Here is a 25,578-nt window from a genome sequence, read left to right as displayed (position 1 = left end):
TACCACTGCTCTATGCTATATGAAAACTAATTCACTGGCCTAAATACTGATTTACTGGAAATCTGTAGGTTTCCAGTAAAACCTTTAAAGCAGTACCGTGTCCCTGCATGGACAAGCTGCAAAGGCCCTCTTTTACCATTAGGGGTGCCAGTAACACAAGTTATGACCAATTAAAATTAAATTAATGAGAAGAATTAATGTGGAATAAATACATAATCAAGGCAAAGTAGAAGGCTGAGTTATCCAATCAGATATTTATAGTTTTAATCTCTGATAATTCAGATGAAAGTGTAAGCCTAGACTTACTCAGATGAAATCTACATCTACCTAAATTTTCCTAGATACAGACCCAATATTTTGCCTTCAGAAGCAGAGTCTGTTAAGTATTTTTAAAAGCTTCTAAGTATCTAGATATTTTCAGATTCCCACATTGTAAAAAGAAATGATCAATTTATTTCTAGAGCACGGTACCCACTGATGAAATAAAAAGTTTTGACTTTGAAGAGAGTTATCTGCAACCCATTGTAATTGACTTTCTTAGGAAACTATGCATGTTTTACTGCTGTTCCTGGGTGTCATATTTAATTTATAGGATAATATCTGTTTAAGGAGCTACTCTCCTAAAATGAAATGCTTCATTTTGTAGAATTGATAGGGACTGGAAATCCAGTCTTTGTAGGTCACTGCGTCCTCCAATTTATAGATGAGGAAGCCAAGACCCATAGGGATCAAAGGTTAACTCAAGTTCACCAAATGAGTTAGTGGCAGAGTTAAGACCCAGGTTTCTTGACCACAAAATTAGAACCATTTCCACTATATCACACTGCTTTTTTTCTTCTTCTCTAAGCAGAAATGGCACATTTCCGTTAAATTCTTCTTAGATACTACAGTTGCATTTTTAACTTAAAAGATCTACGTGGGTAACTGTTGCCCACATGTGCATGAAAGACAAATAAAGGTATTAAAATTGTGAGTTTCTTCAGGATCATCAAAGAAAATCTAGTGGAATGGGGGCAAAGCAGCTTCTCTGGAGCACTTTGCATCAGTGATTTTGACAAGGGGACCAAGAGACCAGGGACCAGACCCAGTAGTTACGAAAGTGGAAACCATTACTGTGTATGGAAAGGGCAGGAAGAGTCATTTCTGCTTCCAACCAATACTGTCCTTAAGCTTGCATTAGCTGAAGAGACACCATTCTCTCAACAGGTGTTCAAAAAGTGACAACAAATAAGCAGAAGCTCACAAGTCGATCTTTAATATTTGAGAGGAAAAGCTCTGATTTCCCTCAAAACTGCTCATCTCACAGAGTATAGACACATTCAGCTCTGAATCAGTTCCAATTTCCAGGGTCTGAAACTTCTATCTGCGCCTTCTGGTCAGATTTGGGGCAAGGACACTTCTACTTAAAATTTAAGCTATGGCTAAAAATGTCCTTTTTGTTATTGTTTTGCTATTTATTTCTTCTTACTCATGGGAACGTATACCTGACACGGTAAAAACACTCATAAGAGAAAGTCTGAAAACTTGGATTCAAATAGTGACTCTAAGCAGGAGCATGCCTTGGCTAAATCCCCTAACCTCCAAGTCTCTGGTTCCCTCCATCTGGCCCCGGAGAGGCCCTTCCAGCTCTAAATTATTCTAAAGCTGTATTTCTTGAAACACTCCACAACAGATTTCAACACAGCAAAACTTACCAGGCCTGCTCCTAACACGACTTCTCCAGCAAAGGCTTTACTAGAAGTCTGTGGGGCAGAGTGACAGGACCGAATCTAAAAGGAATTCTTTGTAGGTTATGAGTGAATTGCTTTTGAGCAAGTCTCTGTAGACATCTTACTTTGGCTCCTCCTCTATACAAACTGCTGTGGGAGCCTAAGAAAAGCAGCTTTCAAACATGCAAGTGTACAGATTTGGTATTGCTGCCACCAGGCTGCAACCGTGGCCAGGGGATGAGAGTGAGTCAAAGCAATTCTACGCATCGCACGCCTCAATGTCTTCCTTTTACTTGGCAGCTATACACTGGGATCAGTCATCCAGCTAAATGTCAAGAGTCCCAAAGTCATTACTGGTGCAAAGGTTTCCAGTCTGAAACTTTCAAACTGATTTAACTTTAAAATTGTTACAAAGGAGATCTTTTCATCTTATTATTATAAGCTTGGAATACTTTGTGAAAAATTAAAAAGGGTAGTGAAATAATGACTTAGGAATTACACAATGTATGTGTTTGAAAGAACATTCAGATACACCTTCCGGGATCAAAGGCATTACTGCCAATTATTAAAAGAATCAAGTAGAATCAACAGGCACAGTTTTTAATACTATTACTTACACAGTCTGAGAATTTTCAAAGATATTTACATAAGAATGCCTTATTTTCAGGTTCCTCGAACACTCATTTCCAATTTTTAAGGCATTATAGATGATTTACTTGCAGGCTCTTTTCCCTTGAGAAATGTATCATCATGAGTATTATTAATGGTTTTGGTCAAATTACATCATTTAAGTTTGAATGCATTTTTTTTTTCCCAAAAGAAAGAATGATTAACTTTACATTCTGTGGTCATACCACTCTATAAAAAGCAATTCATTTCTGTCCTCCAACATAAATGAATACTTGAAGACTCACTGAAGACGGCTCCTCTTTTATACAAAATGTTCTAGGAGTCTTTCAGATGAGAAGAAACTACCAATAAAAAAAAAAGGTACATGTTTAGAGGAAATGTATTTCTAACAAATATGTTCCTTGATTTTTAAATCATTCTGCACGAAATATGTTATGCTAATTTCTGAAAGTTTACAGTAGACAAACATTATCTGGGATAAGAGATATTTCTAAGAAAAAAAAATGAGTCTTACTAATAATCTATTCTTCTTATCAAGAGCGATCTGCAAAAAGGAAAATGCAAAGGAGACACATTTTAACCTCTATCAGTATTATTTTCATTCTCCAACAGCCTGATAAATTTTTCACTTTTGGCTATACTTTGAATTTTGTGAGGAAACTACGCAACTCAGCTAAAATGAATAATATGATTCCTGTGGTTTGGAGGGGCACAGAGTGAGGGGAGTAAGTGGGTATTGAAGCAAAAATGTTGGGGTTTTAAAAAAATGAAGAATAAAATTTTATTAAAAACAGATTTTAGGGGCACCTGGGTGGCTCAGTAGGTTAAGTGTCTTACTTCAGCTCAGATCGTGATCTCGGGGTCCTGGGATTGAGCCCCGTGTGGGGCTCCCCACTCGGCAGGGAGTCAGCTTGTTCCTCTCCCCCTCTCCCTGCTCATGCTCTCTCTCTCTCTCCCAAATGAATAAACTCTTTAAAAAACAAAAAACAAAAAAAAACACAAAGAAACCCAGATTTTAAATGGCCATTTTATCAGTAATTAAGCTTCTAGACAGAGAATATGAAAACCCACTATCTTATCCCAAGAAAAACTCTTCGCTCTAATTAAACAAATCTCATTGTCATAACGTCCCACACCAGGTTTTCCTACCATGCAATTCTTTGCACCATTTCCACTATATGGAATGTTTTCTCTATCAACTTTTCTCTTTTCTTCCTCATGAAAATTCTGCTAAAAACTTAGTGAATGTGTCTCCTTCTCTCATTAAACTCATCTAACTTGATTTAGGAACACTCGTACTTATTTTGAACTCCCACTTTCTTCTTCATTTAAAATCACAGATTTATTGAGTTAGGACAAACTTTAAAGATTATCCAATTTAACTCTCTCATTGAAAGAAGAGGAAACTTAAGTCCAAATTAGGAAATCTGCTCAAGGTCGCAGAACTTGTTCAAGATAAAAGAGCTGAAACCAGTACAAAGTCATCCCTGTGTCAATTTCTCATTTTCATTCATCACTGAGAAAGTCTAAAAGGTAACATTTCTGAAGGCAACTGAAGTTTATTCATTTAACATTTTTAAAACACAAAGCAAATCACTGACACTCTCCACAAAATATAAAAATTTCATTTCATCAAAATTCACGTCATTAAATTCATTTCATTAAAATGAACAACAGTCATTCAACATCCACAATATACTGAGCACCCACTGCCTTGACAGGGACCTTGAAAAAAAAAGGCTAAACAATATATGAGAACCAAGAAGGCATACAGATGTACGAGAGAATTGGTCACAAGATTTTAATATTCTCCTGGAAAGGTTTAATTAACTCGCCACACCATATTCCAACAGACTACGGCGCTTAATAAAAAATACCATAGCCTATCTTCCTCCTCTGCTCCAGTTGTCCTTTCATACCGTCCCAACGTCAACCTCCAAATATTATTCTTAGGAGATGAAAGCTTGAGAAATGGGTGACAGCAGAGCACAACACAGATTCTAAACCACTGCAAACTGTCCATAAGTTTCTACACCTGGACTACAAAACATTTCAACCTAGATTCTTTCAATAAAATGCCACATTCACCTGTGCTTGAAAACTGCAGTCGTATTATCTTAGATCCCCTTTGACTCAAAACAGCACTTTTTATCCTACGTCTATAAAGTAGCTAGTACCTTTCTACCAACAGGTCAAATTTTCCCAGTACTTACTTTTCAAATTCTAACTTCAGAGTAAGAACAATCTCTCTCAAAAAACCTCTACTAAGAGTTACAGAAGAATATATAAAATATTGGGGAGGATATGTGCTATGGTGAGCGCTGTGAATTGTGTAAGACTGCTGAATCCCAGACCTGTACCCCTGAAACAAGTAATACATTATATATTAATTAAAAAAGAATATATAAAATAATTAATATTTTATACTTGGGGAGCTAAGATGAGGAGATCCTTAAGGTCTCACACAAGTGACCCCAAGACATCTCCTCTCATTCTCAATTCAACATAGCAGACAAGAGACAAAATTTCATCTGAAAGTCATCAAACAGGAGGTAGCATTTCCAACCCGCCAAGTTTTAATGAGTTTTATCAATGGTCATAATTTGGTGTTTAGGACTTTCCCCAACCATATTAATCTTCTGTACCTATCCAGAATGAAGAGTCACAAGTAGAGACTTTGAAGATACATGATTTTTTTAAAGATATTATTTATTTGACAGGGGGAGAGAGAGAGAGAGAGCACACAAGCAGGGGGAGCAGCAGAGGGAGAGGGAGAAGCAGGCTCCCCGCTGAGCATGGACCCGATGTGGGGACTTGATCCCAGGATCCTGGGATCATGACCCGAGCCCAAGGCAGACACTTAACCAACTGAACCACCCAGGTGTTCCTGAAGATACATGATTTTCAAGAAAAGGATCTCAGAAAACAGAACCATAAAGTGAACTTGGATTTGTAAGTGCAATAAAATTTATTCTTTTAATACACTCTTCCATTGTGAATATTTAGTTAATGCCAGAGACTTATCAACACACTTTTTCTCCCTAAATATTTACAGCAATAGTATCTCAATGAGACAATCAGTTTGCAGTCCAATAAGGATCTAAAAAAAATGTGTGAATAGTTTTATATCACTGCACTCAATTTTACAGTTCCTAAAAGTCTTTTGGGACATCATTCTCAATATGCTTCTGGCTTTGTCCAATTCATTCTCTGGATTGATTTTCTTTGGGGAACTAAAAGCATTCGTCGCTTTTCGCCAAACACCACACACACATAAAATTACAATTTTTTCATCTTGTGAACAATATTGAGATGTATCCCTTATCAGGTCAATCTTGCAATGAAGATTCAATGTTCTCTGAGGATCAAAGAAATAATTTAAAAGAAAGAGTAGGCATATTATCATTTAAGCTCTCTTATTAACAGTCTCAGTATTGTGTAGACTCAAATCTCTCCAAATTTCAATGTAAGATTACACTAATTGTAGATTTTAAAACTTCAAGTTACAGACAGAAGTTCTTATTACAGAAGCCAACATCGAATCTGAATGCTTATTTCTATTTCTTTACCCAAATCAAATAACTTTTGTTGGGCAACTGCAGATACTCAGCTGAGTCAATGAACATATTTCAGACAGCTGCTTCTTATTTGTGAACCTAAAACTATTTTTACTTTAAGAAATACACGTTATACAAAGAGAAATAAAAATCAGGATCCAAAAAAAAAGTTCCCCCCACAAGAAAGGTCCTCACGTAGCACAGTATAAGGATGAAACAGCTATCTGAAATATATATGTAAATCTCATTCAACCAGAACACAACTAACAGATACTCCTCAACTAACCACATTTTGGGAGAAACAGGATAAAGTGACAAATTATAAAAAGAAGCTAACATCAATTTAAAAAAAACTCTCCAGGGGCGCCTGGGTGGCTCAGTCAGTTAAGTGTCTGCCTTTGGCTCAGGTCATGATCCCGGGGTCCTGGAATCAAGTCCAACATCAGGCTCCCTGCTCAGCGGGGAGCCTGCTTGTCTTCCTCTCCCTCTGCTGCTCCCCCTGCTTGTGCTCTCACTCTCTCTGTTACATAAATAAATAAAATCTTTAAAAAAATAAATAAATAAAATAAAAATAAAAAATAAAAACTCTCAGAAAGCCATAGGCAGAAGGTAGAGAGGTTGTTGGTGAGCAATTCACTGGACGTCAGTACCTACACTTCTTCAGATCTCCAACCTCTTCCACATGGTATATGTATATATTTTTAAACTGTAAAATAGTTATTAATCATTACAGTGATGACACTAAGAACATCCTCTCATTAAAGAACAAACTTCACTCTACTATTAACAAGAAATTCAGTGTACTAACATTTCTGCAATGATCTACAAATATTAAAAAGTTTCTAGCTAACTTTCAATGAACAAAAAAATCAACCAAAATTCTTCTTTTCTGAACATTCCAGTTTATCCTGTTATTTTTATTCTAGGAAAGTGGGACACTGATTTCATTTCTTGTATACTAAAATTACTATTTGGTAGGAAATATAATCTCTTCCTATTTGTTCTTCACTGATATAAAATATATTAATGACCCAAATTTTGTCAACTGACATTTTTCTCTAAATTATCAGAAAAGAGCATTTTCTTTTATGCTGTGATGAAGACATGGTTGTCTAATATATAATAACATCTGTATCAAATTCAAATTTAAGTGTACTGACAGACATACAATTATGTATATAAGAATATGCAAGAATAGAGTTTTAATGTGGATCCATTTAATAATTCCAAATAAAGGATAAAAATCAAATAAGGGATAAAATGTTCATCTGTTTTTCATTTCCATGCTTCATGAGTCAGAACTAGGAATATAAAGACTTGGACTTTGCAGTCAGATAGGCTTGGCAATGTATTTTTCCACTACTCGCTATCTAATTCAAGGGCCTCTGTTCATTCATCTATAAAAGTAAGCTAGTACCTATTTTATAAAAAGGTAAGAATAGACACAGATAATATGGAAAACCCCTTCAGAGTGCCTCACATACCCTACAAATATGGTAAATATTTTACACATACTTAGTAAATATTTTATAAAACACATAAATGTATTTTCTTTCTTCTTCAAGCCCTCTGGTACCTCTTACCAAGAGCTGATTACAGTAGCTTCTAAAATGATAATCTCCATTCCACACTAATCTCTATCAGTAGATTTATTCAGAAGCATGCTTTGAGCGTCTCACTCTCTGAATCCAAACTCTTCAATGGCACTTAACAGTTTACTCTCAGAATGTACTTCTTTAGGTTGGCATTAACCTCCCTGCCTCTCCTCACCCTCTCTCCCCAACACAGACACACACACACACACACACACACACACACACACACACACACACACACACAAAATCTGGCTCCAAACTTCTTTGCCTTTCTCTATATCCCAGAAGATGCATTCAAGGCCCAGCTCCCAGCAGTTGGGTACTTCCTTGCCTCTCACTGCTTGCCCAGCGATCCCTTATTTAATAATGATCCTTCTCTCTTCCTCTCCATGCAGGTCAAATATGATCCTGGGTAGAATATTATCTCTCCTCCAAATTTCTTAATTCCCTACAGCGTGAACCATAAACTTCCTTGTGACCCTCTTCTGCTAGTGTCTCAAATGATCTTATTAAATCCATGCCTCTTGGCCTCTTATTGTTTTAACCTCTACTCCAGGCACTTCCACATCATCATCAATCATTAGTAGCCTGTTAATTATAGACCGTGAGTCTTCAATATAAAGTCTCCTACAGAAAATCACAGATTTAAATCCTATAACTTGTCCACAGTTCATCCTCACCGTAACTATAAAGTCTAACTGGAAAGGCAGGGGTGAGGGAGGGTGGGGATCCCTGTTGGTCTTTAAATGCCCAGAAAAATGTAGAGGAATAAACAGGAGAACACAATCCCATCATGATTTCACCATCCTTACTAAGTACAGAGAGTAAAAGAGCCAGAACCTTTCAATGGAAACAGTCTTTGAGATCATTTCAATGCAAATAACTTCCAGCAGATCACCAAAAATCTCTGGCACAGCTTTAAAGTTTGAAGCAAAAAGAAACGTACTCAAATCGATCCTTGAGTAAGCTCCAGTAAGAGCAGAAGAATGGCTGTCTTCATGAGCTTTAATCCCGAGAGAACAGCTGACTGGGCGACTCCATTCAGAGAAAATCAGACCCACTCGTCCTTCCTGGCCTTGAGATCTAGCTCTCGGAATCAAGAGCTCCAGAGCGCCACCTTCCCAAGGTCCAGAGTGGTTCTTAGCAAAGGCAGGTTATTGATTGATGAACACACAATACAGGCAGCCGTTTAAAGGACAGCTTGAGACTCGCAGAACAGTAACACTGCCATCCAACCAGTGTAAGGGTTAAGTAACAGCAAAGAAATATAAATGGGGGTGCCTGGGTGGCTCAGTCATTAAGCGTCTCCCTTCGGCTCAGGTCATGATCCCAGGGTCCTGGGACTGAGCCCTGCATCGGGCTCCCTGCTCAGCAGGAAGCCTGCTTCTCCCTCTCCCACCCCCCTGCTTGTGTTCCCTCTTTTGCTGTGTCTCTCTCTGTCAAATAAATAAAATCTTTAAAAAAAAAATACCTATAAATGGATGAAAACGGCAGCCGAGATTCCTCTAAGCTCAAAACAAACCTTCACCTAAGGGCAATGATGCCATCATTCAAAGGAGACACGGTGCTTGGCTAACACAGGGGAAGGGAGTGAAGTGTCCATTGGCTAAGCAAAAGAGAAACATACAGATTCTGAGGAAGACTTGGTGGGAGAAACAGACACAGAAGAAAACCATGTCTGTTATCTTTAATGACACTATGTTAGGTGAGCTTCCTGGAGGAGTCCCGATTCCACAAGGCACGAAGAAACAAAAAAAAGTGTGGGTGCTCTACTTTCTGCTCTACTGTTTTCATAAAAAAGACTCAGTGATTTATTTTTCAGATTTAATAAAACCTAGTTAGCCCTTTGGAAATGTGGATTTTGCAGCTAAGATAATGAATGGTAATATATTGGGAAATCAACTTCAGGAAAACAGATAATGCTAATCACTACTTTTTCCTTAAAATGATAGACCCATCTGAACATTTCACTGTTTTTGTGAACCAGATATAAATTACCAGACAAAATGAATATTGTCATTTCAGAAACACCTACATTTGAATGAAATTATTCAGAAGTATTTTAAGAAGATGTTTTGCAGTAATGTAGATAAATCTAGATTTTGTATAATCACACGATTAATTACATGAAGCCCAACTTTGAATTTACTTTTATATGTATTCCTCACTTTGCTGTATAACAGATATAACACAACAGTAAAAATTAAATATGTAGTTCAAAGTTTATTCTTTTTTTTTTTTTAAAGATTTATTTATTTATTTATTTGAGAGAGAGAGAATGAGAGAGCAAGCACATGAGAGGAGGGAGGGTCAGAGGGAGAAGCAGACTCCCTGCCGAGCAGGGAGCCCGATGCGGGACTCGATCCCGGGACTCCAGGATCATGACCTGAGCCGAAGGCAGTCGCTTAACCAACTGAGCCACCCAGGCGCCCTCAAAGTTTATTCTTAATTTAGCATTTAAAAATGCCTCTTTCGAGTTAAGCGCATTCAATGTACAATCTGTTATAAATGCATTTCCTAGATTCTGAAAGAAAGTTTTGCATCAAATGTTTATATATACTCATAAACTTTCTACTAAAGGATAATCCAACTTATTAACACAATAGTGTATTTTTAACATCTGCTGCAACTTAGTCATTAGAGAATATACAGTTTTCTTTCAAAAAACTTTAACTAAAACAAGAATAATAAATGAGTACTGTAGGTTTTCTGAAGTACTTTCAAGCCTGTCTAAATTAAAAAAATACTAAGTGAATTAGTACTACAAAGGGACTTTTATAACTGATTAATTTAAAATATTAATGTGAATACTTAACAGGTCAAACCTCTTACATTAATCAAAGACACAATTTAAGACTGGTTTGAGTGAGTATTCTCCTATCAGTAAAGTTTTCATGTCAGGTAATTTCTCCCATTTTCCCCTTATAAGCATAAAAGATATTTCCTTGCATTCCTGAGGAACAAAACATAATCTGTTCCTCTAGAGATAGGATGGTATTAACCGCTTCTTTTGAGAATAGAACATCTGCCATAATGTGTTTTTGTAGAGTTTTGTCAAGTAAGCAGTTAGGAGGGGTGAATTATCACAGATAGTCTGGCTTCTTGTTCTTCATGGCTGGACAGTCCAGTAAATCTTGAGTCTTTTATGTGCATGGAGGCTGGAGGTGGGTGGTTAACAACTGGGCTTTCAGTAATAAGTAATTTAACATTTAAAAAAAAATACAAAGATTTTTTTAAAATTCCAAATCTTTGATTCAGAATTAAGTTAATGTTATTAAAAATAAATCCTTCTTTTCCTTCTTTAAAGAAGTTTTCCTCCTTTTTCTTTTCTTTTCTTTTTTTTTTTTTTGGTTACAAAATTCTTAACTTATTCTCTTCTTAACCTAAAATTTGCCAGACTTACACAGGATTTTTCACAAAGCAGATTCATAACATTGTGACAAGATTACACTGTTTGGTGTTCCCGAACAGAAGTCAGAAAGAGCCGACTTAATCTTGGTTCATGGTCAAACACACAGGTCTATGGCCTGAACCCTCAGGAGTGACTGGCCAGTGTTTACAATTTATAGAAAGTTAAGACAGAGTTTGTGCCCCTGCTCCATGGAGTCTGCTCTCTGGTGCCTTTTGCCTTTGATCCACAGAGTTCAGAGGCAGACACAAAATGAAATCTAGGGGCACCTGGGTGGCTCAGTCGGTTGGGCATCTGCCTTTGGCTCAGGTCATGATCCCGGGATCCTGGGATCGAGCCCCATGTAAGGCTTCCCTGCTAAGTGGGGAGCCTGCTTCTCCCTTTGCCCCCTCCCCCACTCATGCTCTCTAATAAATAAATAAAATATTTTTTAAAAAATGAAATCTAGACAAGTAACACAGTTAGAGTCCCTGCAATAGCTCTGGGAAGATGGAGTGAACGGAGTTGAGAGTCCCTTGCAGAGAAACCACAGGAGAAAGGAAGGGGCAACTTGTTTCTTCTAGCACCAGATGAATACAGATCCACTGACTTCACGGAAAGACCCAACAGTAAAAATCAACACTGACTCAAAGATGGTAACTGGACTGGGAGAAAAGACATGGGGTTAAGTTGTACAGCAAATAACAAAGAGGAGGACAAAGTGCCCTGGACACAGCTGTGGGGCTGGAGGAGGAAGGGGAGGAGGAACAAGGGGGCAGAACTCAAGGTTTTTACACTGAACAATGCCCAGGCAGCCTGGTGAATGAAATTGGGAAGCCAAAGGTATTCGATACACTTTTACAAAGAACGATAAATGCCTTCTTTCTCTAGAACAAATCAACCCTAAATAATAAAGAGAGGAAGAAGAGAAAGTTCGATGTATGTCCCACCTGCTGTAGTTACGGGAGACAATGACTGACAGGTTGCTGTGACACAGTCATGGGCCTCAAGCCCAGTGAGGTAGATGGATTCGGGCGTTGGCAGTGGTGCCTAGACATCCAGAGAGAAACTAATATTCTTTTCAACTGAAGACAGAATACAAAATGCTGGAGTCAAAAGGAATCTTACAGATCACTGGTCTACTGCTCTCATTTTTCAAAAAAAAAACCAGACTGAAGCTTAAGAAGAAATAATTGCTTGTGGTTTAGAAAGCTACCCACGGGCAGAACTGTTTTCAGTATGTGTGATTTCTGCCCACTGCGTTTGGGGAAATTACTATTGCTGAGCAAGGAAAAGGCATTTCAGTGCTTTTCAGACATTTACATCATTTCTTTCTTCATTCAATAAACATCTAATGAATAGCAAGTACTAGGCATTTGGCTAGATCCTGGTACACTCCTGGAAAGCCTCAGAAAATTAATGTGAGAGACGGTGGCAACAAGTCTGATGATAGGCAAAATACTGAGGTCAACCAACGAACATTATGGGCCACCAGGCAGAAAGTATCAGGTTGGAAGAACTGTGATACGGAGACCAGAATGGGGTAGAGAAGTATAATCACATACAAAAGAATCACTGGCTGAGAAAAACAGAAGTGGGTGAAGGTCAGAAAACGGGAGAGTGTGGCAAATACAAGCGGAGTCATTTACCCGAGCTTTGGGGACTTTCACAACGCAAAGCAAAACACAGGTTAAGTCACTGCACCTTGCAAACGGCCCTCTGTGGGTCATTCTTTCTCTCTCTCAACTCGAATTAAGGAAAAAAGAAATCAGTAAAAGACGTGTACATTTCTCTGCCCCAACTGTCTTTAGAAGTCAGGAAGGGCTAACAATTTTCATTTAACGTAAGAGAACATCACATTATTATGATGTGGTTTCCTTGGGAGAAAAAACTTAGCTAGCAAACACACCCAGCTATTTCAGGATGTCTGACTTCAGTGGGTTTGAGAAAAGGTACAAGTGACAATTGGAAAACTGTGACAGAGAAAAGCAGCTGCTGCAAAGGATAAAACTAATTTTAAAAAATAGCTCATCAGGGTTTATTGTTAACATGGTGTTATTTGGCAACTTAAAAAATTCTTTCAACAAAAATCTAGGCATTTTAAAGAACCATAGGAAAACACTTACATCGGGCTGGAGGGAGTATAAAACGTAACAAGTTCTATGGAAATCCATTTGCCACTGTTGTGTAGAGTTCTGAGGCTGGGCATACCCTGTGACCCAGCAGCTATACTCCTGAACATATATCCTAGAGAAATAATATGTACATCAAGGGGCATGAACAGGGATCTCAAGAATTTTCCCTCTCCGCGTTCTCTCTAATAACGCAAAATCTGTAAACAATCTGAAATGGCCATCAAAAGAAAGTGTACAAATAAACTGTAGTATTTTCAGACAATGAAATATAACTGTGATCATAAGTGAATAACAAGTATACGCTCAAACATGTTGCTGCTAAGCTGCAAAAATAGATGTTGCATAAGAAAACAGTATTTTATTTCTTATATAAAATTCAAAAACAAGCAAAAATAATGTAGGGGATACATAAATATGTGAAAAAAAAACTATAAAGAAAAACAAGGAAGCAATAAACTCAACATTTAGGATTGGGCGGGAGGCGGGGCGGGGAATGTTAAAGAGAGGCAAGGGAATGGGGCCGGGGACAGCTCTGTCTCCTAAGTCAGAGGTAGGTACTCAGGTGTTCATGTTAATGTTATTCTTTGTATCTTGTCCCCAAGTTATAAATATTCCCTGTATATATAGCATTTTCTGAATACTATGGGGTTGCTTCTACAGTTAAAAAGATCTCAGAAATTACACTGTATTTTACAAACTACTTTAAAGATGCTTTTTAAGTGTCTGCAAGTAACAAGCAGTACCTAGCATGCACTCAAGAATTTAAAAGATGATTTAATTCACGCTAACAATTCTGAGCTCAGTATTTTCACCCTTAGCTTACATCTGAGGAAACTGAGATGCAGTGTTCTGTGGGCGACCCAACGTGACACAGCTAGCTGAGGTTCCCAACTCTGAAAACCACAGTGTGTCCACAGGTAGGACTATCTAAAATACAAGGGCAAAAATAAATTTCTAACACAAAAACAACGAACTTGTTATACTGATTTACTCTTTTAATTCATCTTCATGTTTACAATGCATCCCTAGATCATATTCTAATGGCATGTCCTCATTTTATGGCATAGGTACCTCTTTTATTATTTCATAGTCACAATTTACCCTTCAACGCTATAAATTCTAAAACTGGCAACAGATACCACTTATGTTTATGAAAAGTCTCAACTTGGCTGAACTTCCTTTCGTAACCTGAACTTCCTTTCATAACTTGAATTTCTCTAAGACTGGGAGCTGAAGGAAAGTTCGCTGTTGGTAGGCTGAAACTTCGTGCTCTTATCTTACTACCCTCCCATCAGGGATTCCCTCACAGGCAAGCCAACAGGCTGGCCAAGCCCCACAGAAGTAACTCACTTCCACCCTCTCTTTCCTCATCTTTCTTCCAGCCATATTTCAAAACCTAATTCTAAACTCATGCAGGAAACCTGATTAATACCACCTGGTTTTTCTCTACTCCTTTAACTCTGGGCCTCTGCAGCACACACACAACACGACTCATCTATATAATTATTAGTCAGCTTTTTCTTTTGTTGTTGTTTTCACTTGCATGTGTGTCTAGTCTACAAGAACCTCTACTGAGAAGAGGTTACAAATTTCTTTCTTCTGACCTATGCCCTGACTCATTCTTCCTTGCCCAAAGCATCGCCAACTGTGCTCTGTTAACAGAAGTCACTTAGTAAATGCTAATGGACTTACTACAGGAGACCAATGCGCCTCTGGTATTTCTCAATATCCCAGGGAATCCTCCACATCTATAAACATGCTGGAGATGATACCAGGTACCGCTAGAGGCTTGGGGTCTTCCTGAGGGTGCCTGGGACAAGAAAAACACAGAGAGAGACCAAAGACAGTCAGGAGAAACACAGAGAGAGGAAACATGGAAATAAACAGAGTAAAGCGTAAGAAGAGCAAAAGAGGAGTTACGGAGAGATTAAGTAGCCAGAGACACTCAAGAGACAGGGAAGAGGTTGGCAACCTCACTTTGGCCTGGAGACTACATTTATTGTGTAATAGGTGCCCTCGTGTCACTACATTTATGAGATAATACCCATTTCAAAGTTATTTCTAAGGTTTTTCTAAGCTTATATCACCTACTAAAATTTGTCTTTACAGCCTCACCTTTGGAGATACACACACACACGCACAAACACAATCCTCAAAACAACCTGGTTGTAAATTAAAAAAAAAACAAAACTTTTTCCCAATTCTCCAATTTATAAAATGGTTACTTCAGAGGGGTAATGTGACTTGTTCAAGGTTGTAAAGCAAAAACATGATAACTGGGGCCCTGCTTCTTTGGATTCCAAAATCCAGTGCTTTTTCTGACATCTCATGTACTCTATTAGAAATGAATCCTATATAGATCATATAAATCCAAAGTACACATTCAAAGTAAAATTTTCTATCTTTTGAGATACTGAACTACTCAGGTTACTCACTAGGAAACTACTTCAGAGCCTCCTTTATTTTAAAGATCAGAAAAAATAAGTCATAATGAAAATATACCAGAATGATAGAAAACTTCAAACAGAAATGAAATTAAGTGAATGTGACTTGACAGAATTTTAACATTTAAAAAAGAAGCTAGAGTTAGTTCATTGCTTTTACAATTTGGTAATTTCAAAGTCTTAATGATTCAACACATTTCAGCTGAAAGATTAAAAAAATGCTCCACATTTCAATGAATTCTTACATTTAAATACTAGTAAGCCTGTCTCAAACTTATTCTGTCATAATGTCTCACCTAAAGTGTGTACTGCATGCAATCCAATTTCAGGGTACTATCGTAAGAAATGATTTAATGCCATCACTCTTTCTAAGCCTTGATGTTTTCTCTTGAGGGATACTTATACTCTTCTAAATAATCATGCCCTTTTGAAAGCAGTGTAATTGCTAGAAAATCTCCTTTGATACAAGGGTAATAATCATGTTATTGGATTTCACAGCAAGACAAGATAATAAGAATACGAAGAAATTTCTATTTAATTGTGCATTGGTATATTTTTCCATGGTCAGCAATTTTTAAACTGGAAATTTTCAAATAAAATCTAAAGTATAGTATTGCTCTGCCCTCTAGTGACTGGCTAGGTTTTGCTAACTACATGCTTTTATTTATTTAAATTGCTTTTTGAGTAACACAGAATTTTTTTTAATACACATAATGGTTGCTTTTTCATCATTTGGATAGTGAACAAAGAGTACTAGTCAACTTTTCAGATACAGCTTGTGATGTGAACACAACGCAGGAAAGAGATACGATTTATTTTCATAGGGATGGTACACCTAAGTATTGCAAAAATAAAATTAATATAATCTATTCCAGTCCTTATTCATATTTTTATGCAATTTATTTGGAAAGGTCAAAAAATTCCATTCATGTTAAAAACTTCACAAAGTTCACAGCTATAAATCCTAAATTGGCTAATTCCATTATTTTGGGGATTGAGACATCAAGGTGAGTGGTACTATATATACCACACACAGATGAATAATTTTCTACTAATAGAACAAAAATATGCTTAATACAAAACTATACTGAACATCATTTACCCTTAATTATTTGGCACTTTAGGATTTTCCTGAACCTCAGTGTTGTCATTAGGAAATTAACTATGACTTTATATATGGAAAAATTAATCAAGGATCTAGGTAAGACTAGAGTTATTATACAGAGATGCACCCTAGTATTTCAATGAAGGGAGTTAGTTTCCCACTTCAACTGCCATAAACTTCATGCAAAGAACTGATGCATTTCTAGAACAGGATTTTTACTCTAATCCCAAACATACTACTTCTGTGTCTACATACCTATGTAAAAAATAAACATTACATCTGTACACATGAAATGTAAAAGGATACACAAATATGTGAGGCTAATCCGTTGTACGGTGATGTGGTTAGGAGCGCAAACCCTGTAGCCAGACTACATGAGTTTGAATTCTCGTTCTGCAATTTATTGGCAGTGTCACCTTAGGCAGATCACTAACCTCTCTGTGCTTCAGTTTCCTCACCTATAAAATGTGAATAAAAGAGACACCTACCAATAGTAATGTTTAATATCTTGATAGGTATTTGGGGTTACACAGGTATATGCATTTATCAAAACTCAGAGAATGTACATTTAAGATTTGTGCATTTCACTGAATGTGAATTTCAGATCAAAAAAGTTGTACATGGGGCGTCTGGGTGGCTCAGTCGGTTAAGCATCTGCTTTGGGCTCAGGTCATGATCCCAGGGTCCTGGGCTCTCTGCTCAGCAGGGATTCTGCTTCTGCTTCTCCCTCTGCCCCTCCCTCTTGCTTGTGCTCTCTTTCTCTGGCTCTCTCTCAAATAATTTTTTTTTAAAAAAGTTGTACCTAAATAGTGAACTACAGTCAATAATAGGCATCCTGAAGTATTTAAGGGAGGGATAGTAATGTCTTTAATTTACTTGCAAATGAGTCAAAATTAAATTGAATTGATGATGGCTAGGTTACAGATATGTAATAAAATAATGAAAATGTTAACTGTCAAATCTAGGTGGTGAGTATATGAGTGTACAATGATGTTTGAAAGGTTCGTAACAAAGTGTTGAGGGAAAATACATCCACCTCTCATAGAGCTGATGTGAAGATTAAATATATATGTAACAGTACTAAATTCACAGAAAAGTACCTGACAACTAACAATGGCAAATGGCAACATGTTTAAGCAAATGAAAGTGATCTCTTCTTCCCTAGTTGGAGGAAAAAAGGAAGAAAATAATGAGGTGTTGAGCTCCCAAACCAGAGTGAGTAGTTGCCATCAACAGTGTTAAAGCTTACCTTTCAAATAATTCATAAAACTGCATGGGCCATGTAGAGAACATGGTCTTGAAAGTCAGAAAAAGCTGATTAGAATCCTGGCTCTGTTTTTAATAAGCCAAAAAGCTCAGACAATTTATTTAAATATTCTGAGCCTCAGTTCCTTCACGTATAAAATGGGAATAATGAGACCTACACATTTAAGAGTCACTGTGAAGATTAGAAAAAATACACTCTCTCACACACACATACGTAACAGAGAGAAAAATGCAAATAATGACAACTGCAGTTTTCATCATTATAATCATTACTACTACTTAGGGTGAGTCTTGTATCCCCTTAAAACTATTTTCTGCAGATGGAAACAAAAGTCACCACGTATCAGATTCTACTCTAGAAATTTCATATGCAGGTGGCCCCCTACACCAAAGAGTTTTTGACAGGATCTTTATTAAACCAGTGGGCCTTAAAGAAAGCATCAGTGTACTTAGTGTAAAAGAAGAGCTGGCAATGACAGGGAATTCATTATTCATCCCTCTGTAATGTCAATTATAATATAAGTCCTATGGGAGAGGCATTTACAAAGTAGTTTGCTGATGATTTTAAAGAAAGTCATTTCAGTGCATTTGAGAAAATGATATTAGCACCTGGATAAGTTATGATTTGAAACAGTCTGAGGTAACATATTTAAAGAAAAGAATATTAAAACTGCATTTATAGAAGATGAGCCCTATGCTCCCAGGGTGTGGATTTGTAAGTCATTATAGATTACTCCATGAAAACAGCAGCCTAACATACAGTTTCAGCTAAAAAGAAAATCAAGAACAATGCATTAAAACAGAGAATACTGCAAACACTATACGAAGTGGCTTCTGCCCTGATCACTCTACAAAAAATGCTTTTTCCAAAGGAGCCCCGAATCACCTAACCCTAACACTGTTTGGGGGCATTTAGAGGTCTCTGTATTTTTCAACATTTTTATTGAAAATTCTTTCCCATCTTCTTGGGTACTGTACTCTATTGCATTTCCCCTCACAGATCTGATTGTTTTTCTTTCCTTTAGACTTCTCTCAACAAAGAATCTGTAGGTGTATTCCAAAGTTCTGTCTTAGCCATATTTTCTACTTTCACCAATAGTCAAAGTTTCAGCTCTACCTCTCTCTCCTAAGCTCTATTTATCTTTAGCCTGAATCTCTCCCACACCCTTAACAATCTGTAACTACATCCTATACATAATCACGTAGATATCCTCTATGCATTTCAAATCTAGTCCATCCTAAACTCTACCTCCCCCTCCCCAAAATCAGTTTCTACTACTCTCTCTTTCTCTACTTCTGGTAGCAGTACTATCTGAATACCCATGCTTAAATTAAAAACCTGTCTTTATCTTTGACTTCCTTTTCAACACCCCCACTTCTTCCTTCTCTCTTAGGATCAATCCCTATACAGTCCCAGCACAAGGTCAGTCTGTTGCCAAATCCTACAGATTAGTAATTTGGTTCAAGTGACAGGACAGGATGTGTATTCTTTGAGAAACACAGTGAAAGCTAAATTTACAATCACTAAATACAAGCAGACACACATACATAGGCCAAACAGTAGTAGGTATCAAATGTTTGAGAAAATCTTCATCCAAGGAATCCTTAAAACTGAGTATCTATTAATTTTTGCCCTGCAAACTGGAAAAAAGACTTATTTGATTTTGTGAGTTGAATACCTCAATCTAAAATATTTTAAACTACATCCAGACAGGGCATAATCTTCATCGTGTCTCTCACGGTGGTCTCATGGTGGTTCCATCCAGAAGAACAACTTCTTACCTAGGATTTGCTAAAGTCTCTTTTTTTATTTTTTTTATTTTTTTATTTTTAAAGATTTTATTTATTTATTTGAGAGAGAGAATGAGAGAGAGAGAGCATGAGAGGGGGAGGGCCAGAGGGAGAAGTAGACTCCCCGCTGAGCAGGGAACCCGATGTGGGACTCGATCCCGGGACTCCAGGATCATGACCTGAGCCGAAGGCAGTCGCTTAACCAACTGAGCCACCCAGGCGCCCCTAAGCCACCCAGGCGCCCCCTAAAGTCTCTTAAACCAATCTTTCCAATGCCTACCTCCTCTTTTCCCCTCCAATCCATCCTTCTTATAACACATGTGCAAAATTTTCCATTCGCTCATTTGCCTTTAAGAAGGAAATAAGTAAACTCACCCTGATATTCAAGGCCCTCTTACATCTGGCTTTTCTAGGTTTCCCTTTTACCTTATATACATGCCATCCAACCGGCAAAAGCGGTGTATTCACTTCCTCCAGACTTTTGTATTTTTTCCTCTGGGTAGTCTTCCTTGATATTCCTACCTGGGATTTAAAACCTTCCTCAATTCTTAATGAAGTTTGTCCCTCTTTCCTGCTTAGAGTTCCCCTTCTATTATCATATTGCAACTCTGACACTGTCTAACACGTTTACTTGCACATAGTAGTTCCAGCAAATATTTATTAAACAAACAGAGGAACAGAAAATATGTTACTTTATCTTTAAACAAAACATTTTTCCAGTAAAATTACTGAATGCAGTTCAGGTTCTAAAAAGAAATAAAAGAGAGCTGAAGAAAGAGTGCAAACACTCTCATAGGTGGGCCAGAAAGGTTGAGAATTTCAATATAGACTAATAATTTTAAAAGTTTATAAGAAGTCTATATGATCCACGGTTATTATGGTTAGAATGTACACATATTCAACTAGGAAAAGGCAAAATTGCTATAAAAAGACCACGAACACCTAACTAACTGATAGAGCAGCTTTTAGAAGGAATCAAGGTATTTTCATAGATGATTATCCTCAAAACAAGTTTAGATATATTAGAGATATTCAAAATTAATAAATACATGTTAATTATAATATATTCAAAATTAATATACCTACTGATATTAGATAAAAGACCAATTAGTATTAGTTCATGCTCATGTGCATAAAATTACCAGAAAATAAGTACTTTCACAGAGTTAGCATTTTCTGCAGTTGTAGAAAAATATTTTCTTCTCTTGGATCAATTAATTGTGAAATGCTAAGCCAGTGACCTAAAAATGAAGGGAAATTTTGCTTTTCTAATGTATGAATAAACTAGCAGTCATGACTGAATTAACTATTCTACTAAAATTTTTAAAAATTTTTATAGCTATCAGGTTAAGATAATCAATTTATGAAAATGGCTGTCATACTTTAAAAGTCATTAAGAATTCATAATACATTTCTCCTTGTTTTGTTAAGATAATTACAATCTTGGAAGAAAATTATGTAAATTATAAAAACTTACTGTTATCCTTACATAATTTATTTGTTTGAGGTAATAATTTTCTTAATACCAAGAGTATAAGGTAATAATAATCCTAAAATAACTATATTTCACTGAATGATAGATGACTTATCTCTTAATATTTTCTTAAGTTTGAGCTTTGATTGGGCTTTAATAAAGTTGCAAAATTAATTGGGGGAAATATAAAAATCAAACTATCACATATGATTGTGTAGAAAATATTTTAAAGTATCTAACAATATAAAGAACAAATGTTATTCTTTCCTAATGATTTAAAGCAAGTCCATCCTGTACTCAATAAAGACTTCCAATATAATAAAGATGCGCACGTTGAAGCTGGACATTTCCCTTATTGTGAATGGAGACAAAAAAATGCCTGAAATTCAATTTCAAGAACAGTTAAGAAGCAAAAAAGTCAAATTCCACTTCTGGCTTACTGTCCTTTTTTGAGAACAAGCACATTTTCTTCACAGTGCCTGCCAAGTGCTGGATTAGTACTGCATCTTCCAGCACTTTTAATCCTCACTACAACCTTCAACAATCAGTATTCACCCATTTCACAGATGAATCTAGGTAACGTTCCCACATCACAATCACAGTAAAAGCCCAGTCAGATTTAGTCCTGAATCCATCTGACTCCCACGTTTCTAAGAGCTCAAGCTACGGCTCAAACAAACAAAAGTGACACATTTAAATCTGTCATACATAAGAAAACCTTTAAGTTTTTGCCTATCCATATTAATCTCCAGTAAGCAACAGTGAGCAGTTATGCAGTTAACAATCTAGAGGCAAGAATAAGAATGTTTATAAGCACTATGAAGTAAAACTTCTAGATTACTTTTTCCCAGGCACATTATAAACTCTAATGTGTGAAATATTTTATTACAATAGAAATAATCCATAAAAAATTCTATGACTGTGATGATTAAAACTCATAAAGAGAGACAAAACTGGGACACCTTTCCCATCAACAAGATATATTAGAATAGCCTTATTAGAGAGATTTTTCTTATGTTCCCTAAAAATTGAAACCTCTCAGTGAATAAGAACAGCAAAACCCAGGACTTTAACAGAAACAACAAAACTCACAAACCTGAAAACTATCATTCCTTTAAGTGTTCACACTACCAAATGAATTGAAAGATGGGCCGTCTGCTTCATCAAACAGGAGGACAAATACCACTACTATAGCAGGAGCTCTGGTATTTCACAAGACCACTGTCTGCAGCTACTGATTTCAAACATATTATAAAGTACCTAATATGAAGACCTGGTAACTCTAACAATGCTGAAAACACAGTAGGTATTCAAAACTATCGGAAGGGCACAGTTCAGAGTTTCATGTATGTGTCTGTCCAGGTGGTGCCGGGATGGATAGCAGACATACACTACTCTGCACATGGACACGCCTCACATTTTGTAGGTCTCAAGGTCTCTAACCTGGCAGTTCTTCTTCATTGCAATTAGTGTGGCAGAACTGAGAATGTTTAGGACAGTGCTCATCAGAGAAATGGTAGCTTTTTGTAATTTAAGCCTTGTTCAGAAGCCAGTTCCTCCCCATCTGGCTGGCTCTCTCAAGAAATTTGGGTTCTGTAAGAGCCTAATGGTAATGTTCAGGGCCTTAAAACATCACCTGAAGTGGAATACTTCTTCCATGGAGAGACCCTTGGTAATAAATGGTCTTACAGTAAATGTTAAGGAACATTGAAATACTTCTAGAATTCAACTGCTTTTTAAGAATAGTAATATAACCAAGGCAGAAGCAGAACAATTGCAAACTAAACTAAGCAAGTTGTTAAAGTCTAAATAAAACAAAAACACAATATTCTTATCCATCATCTTCATAGATTGATTCAAATACAGAAATGCCCTAAAAATACCACCTCCCCCCACAAGAATAAAACACCTAAACGTGGACTTCAGCCTACCTTTTTGGTATGTATTAACTGAATCCAGACACCGTACAGCATCTCTTTAAGCCCAGCTGAACCAATCTGCCTACCTTAAATCTCAGGACATTCACATGCACTCCACTCATAGGGCCACTGACTGACTGTTAGAGAAGTACTTGGCCAAGGTCTTAATAAACCCTTGCTGACTCAACGCACACTATAAATGAGTCAATAGGCACCCAGAAATTTTTTGCTACTCATTTTAAATTCTTCAGCCCTCTAACACTTACTGATTATAGGACTAACTACCAACTTAAAAGCACAGAGAGACTTTTATTTTTGAAGAACGGCTTCTCTCTCTCAATTCGGACTGGGAAAAATAATTACCCACAGGTAGACCACGGGATGCTTATTAACGGCAAGTTCCATGGCATACAAGGTCAACGAAACATGAACTCTGGTAATACTAATTTACCAAATGTTTACTAAGCAACTTCCGTGTGCCAGACACTGTTTCTAGGTTTTGGGGATGCAGCCATGAACAAAACAGACTTTCTAGTATAAAATTAAGTCCTTTAGGTTTTTGAAGAAACTACATGCATATATACTCATACATACTTACTATTTATACTTACACGTGTATGTACAGAATATCCAGTAAATGCAGTATATATTTTACACTAAAATGCACAGAAATTCTGAGAGCTATCTTATGAGAAATTTGGCACCATTAGATCCATTTATTTTCCTGGAGAAATGCACTTCTCTATAATGGAGATCAAAGGAAATACCGTCAGTATAAAAATACTTAATTTATCCCCCCCTTTCAGGGAGTATTAATGCATGGAGTCAAGTCATGCCTGAATTTATTTATACTGTCCTCAACTAGTAAACATCATAATCAGTAGACTGATTCCACTGTTCAGAAGAAATACATTGCTAAAATTTATTATATACAAAGCTTTTGAGTTTGAGTCATTCTTGTAGATAGTTTTACAGTGAAACTGAAATCAAAAGTAGCTAAGAGTTAAAATACCTTTCAACCAATTAAACTAACATCCACAAAATTGGATCGCTTCTAAATAGCTTATCCTTTAGTCTGTAAACACACAAGGTGAGGTGATAAGTTTTGTAAATCAATTTAAAATTATTTTTACATAAAAGTGCTTAAAGTCTCCAAAGTTTCTTTTTTATTGTATTTTCTGTTTTAGATACGCATCAAATCATCAGAAACTGAAATTATTCAAATGACAAAATAGGTACACTAACACAAAATTCCAAGATAAAATGAAGAAAGTTAGGTTGAGCCTACGTCAATATCCAACAAGTAAATGCACTATTTACCTGTCACTAATCCCAAACATCCACCAACTGACTTACCTACTAGAAAAGTATGCTACTGTAAAGTAGAAAGAAGTACTATACAGATGGTCAGTGAGCTGTATTTAGACTATTACTTGACAAATCCCAGCAACCATTACCTGACTTACAAGCTGCTATCAGAGGAAAGAAGGGAAAGGAGGAGGAAGGAAAAAAGGGATAAAGATGGCAGTGAGGGAGGCAGGGCAATAAACAGGTACATATAACAGATTTGGGAATCCTTGACTTCTGCTGGAATTATTTCAAATACACAATCTTTTCTTTTGGTTTACCAAAATCTTAAGTACAGCTGGCCTTTGAACAATATGGGTTTGAACTGCGCATGCCCACATCAGATACACAGATTTTTTTTGGACAAACACAGTACAGTACTGTAAATGTATTTTCTCTTCCTAATGATTTTCTTAATAACATTTTCCTTTCCCTAGCTTACTTTATTATGCAAATATAATATAGAATACATAGAAAACACAAAATATATGTTAATCAACTTTATGTTATAGGTAAAGCTTCTGGTCAACAGTGGGCTGTCAGTAATCAAGTTTTTGTGGAGTCAAAAGTTACACAGGGGCGCCTGGGTGGCTCAGTCGGTTAAGCGGCTGCCTTCGGCTCGGGTCATGATCCTGGGGTCCTGGCATCGAGTCTCACATTGGGCTCCCTGCTCAGTGGAGAGTCTGCTTCTCCCTCTCCCTCTGCCTGCCGCTCTGCCTACTTGTGCTCTCTATCTCTCTGTCAAATAAATACATAAAATCTTTAAAAAAAAGTTACACAAAGATATTCAACAGTGCAAAAGGGTTGCTCCTAACACTGGCATTTTCAAGGGACAACTCCATATGCCACTTCCCTGTTTGAATTCACAACTGATTCATAAAGCAAAAGAAAATCACCTTAAAAAATGTGAATTGGCTTGATTATAGTAAACAGAAACAGATATAATCCAAATGAGTAACTGAGTTATTCTTTGACCTAATTTTAAAATAAATTCTACTCCTAGAACCAATGAATACACATGGAAATCAATTTTTCAATGATGTAATTCCTCCATTATATACAAATCACTGATTTTCAGTTCTTAGACTTGATTCTTTCACTTGTAAGAAACTCCTTTCTGAGTTTCTGAGAAACTCATGCACAGTGACTTCAAAGTGGAAGAAACATGAATTCAGTAATTTCAAATGCCTCCCAACTCAAAGATCCAATTATATTTTT

At 36.8% G+C, this 25,578-nt stretch overlaps 1 protein-coding gene across 12 annotated transcripts in view; it reads right to left on the bottom strand.

Moving 5' to 3' along the window:
* BBX (BBX high mobility group box domain containing) overlaps nt 1-25,578 on the bottom strand; it is a 272,393-nt gene that overhangs the window by 133,006 nt on the left and 113,809 nt on the right. For 2 of the 12 annotated variants that reach the window (XM_078065708.1, XM_078065714.1), the window contains one exon: nt 14,707-14,824. The exons of the other annotated variants lie outside the window; for them this stretch is intronic. The gene's annotated coding sequence lies outside the window, so the exon portion shown is untranslated. The remainder of the gene's footprint in view (nt 1-14,706; nt 14,825-25,578) is intronic. 12 annotated transcript variants of the gene reach the window in all.

Source organism: Halichoerus grypus, chromosome 1, assembly GCF_964656455.1.
Source record: "Halichoerus grypus chromosome 1, mHalGry1.hap1.1, whole genome shotgun sequence".
Classification (NCBI taxonomy): domain Eukaryota; kingdom Metazoa; phylum Chordata; class Mammalia; order Carnivora; family Phocidae; genus Halichoerus; species Halichoerus grypus.
This window is presented reverse-complemented; position numbering and strand designations above follow the sequence as displayed.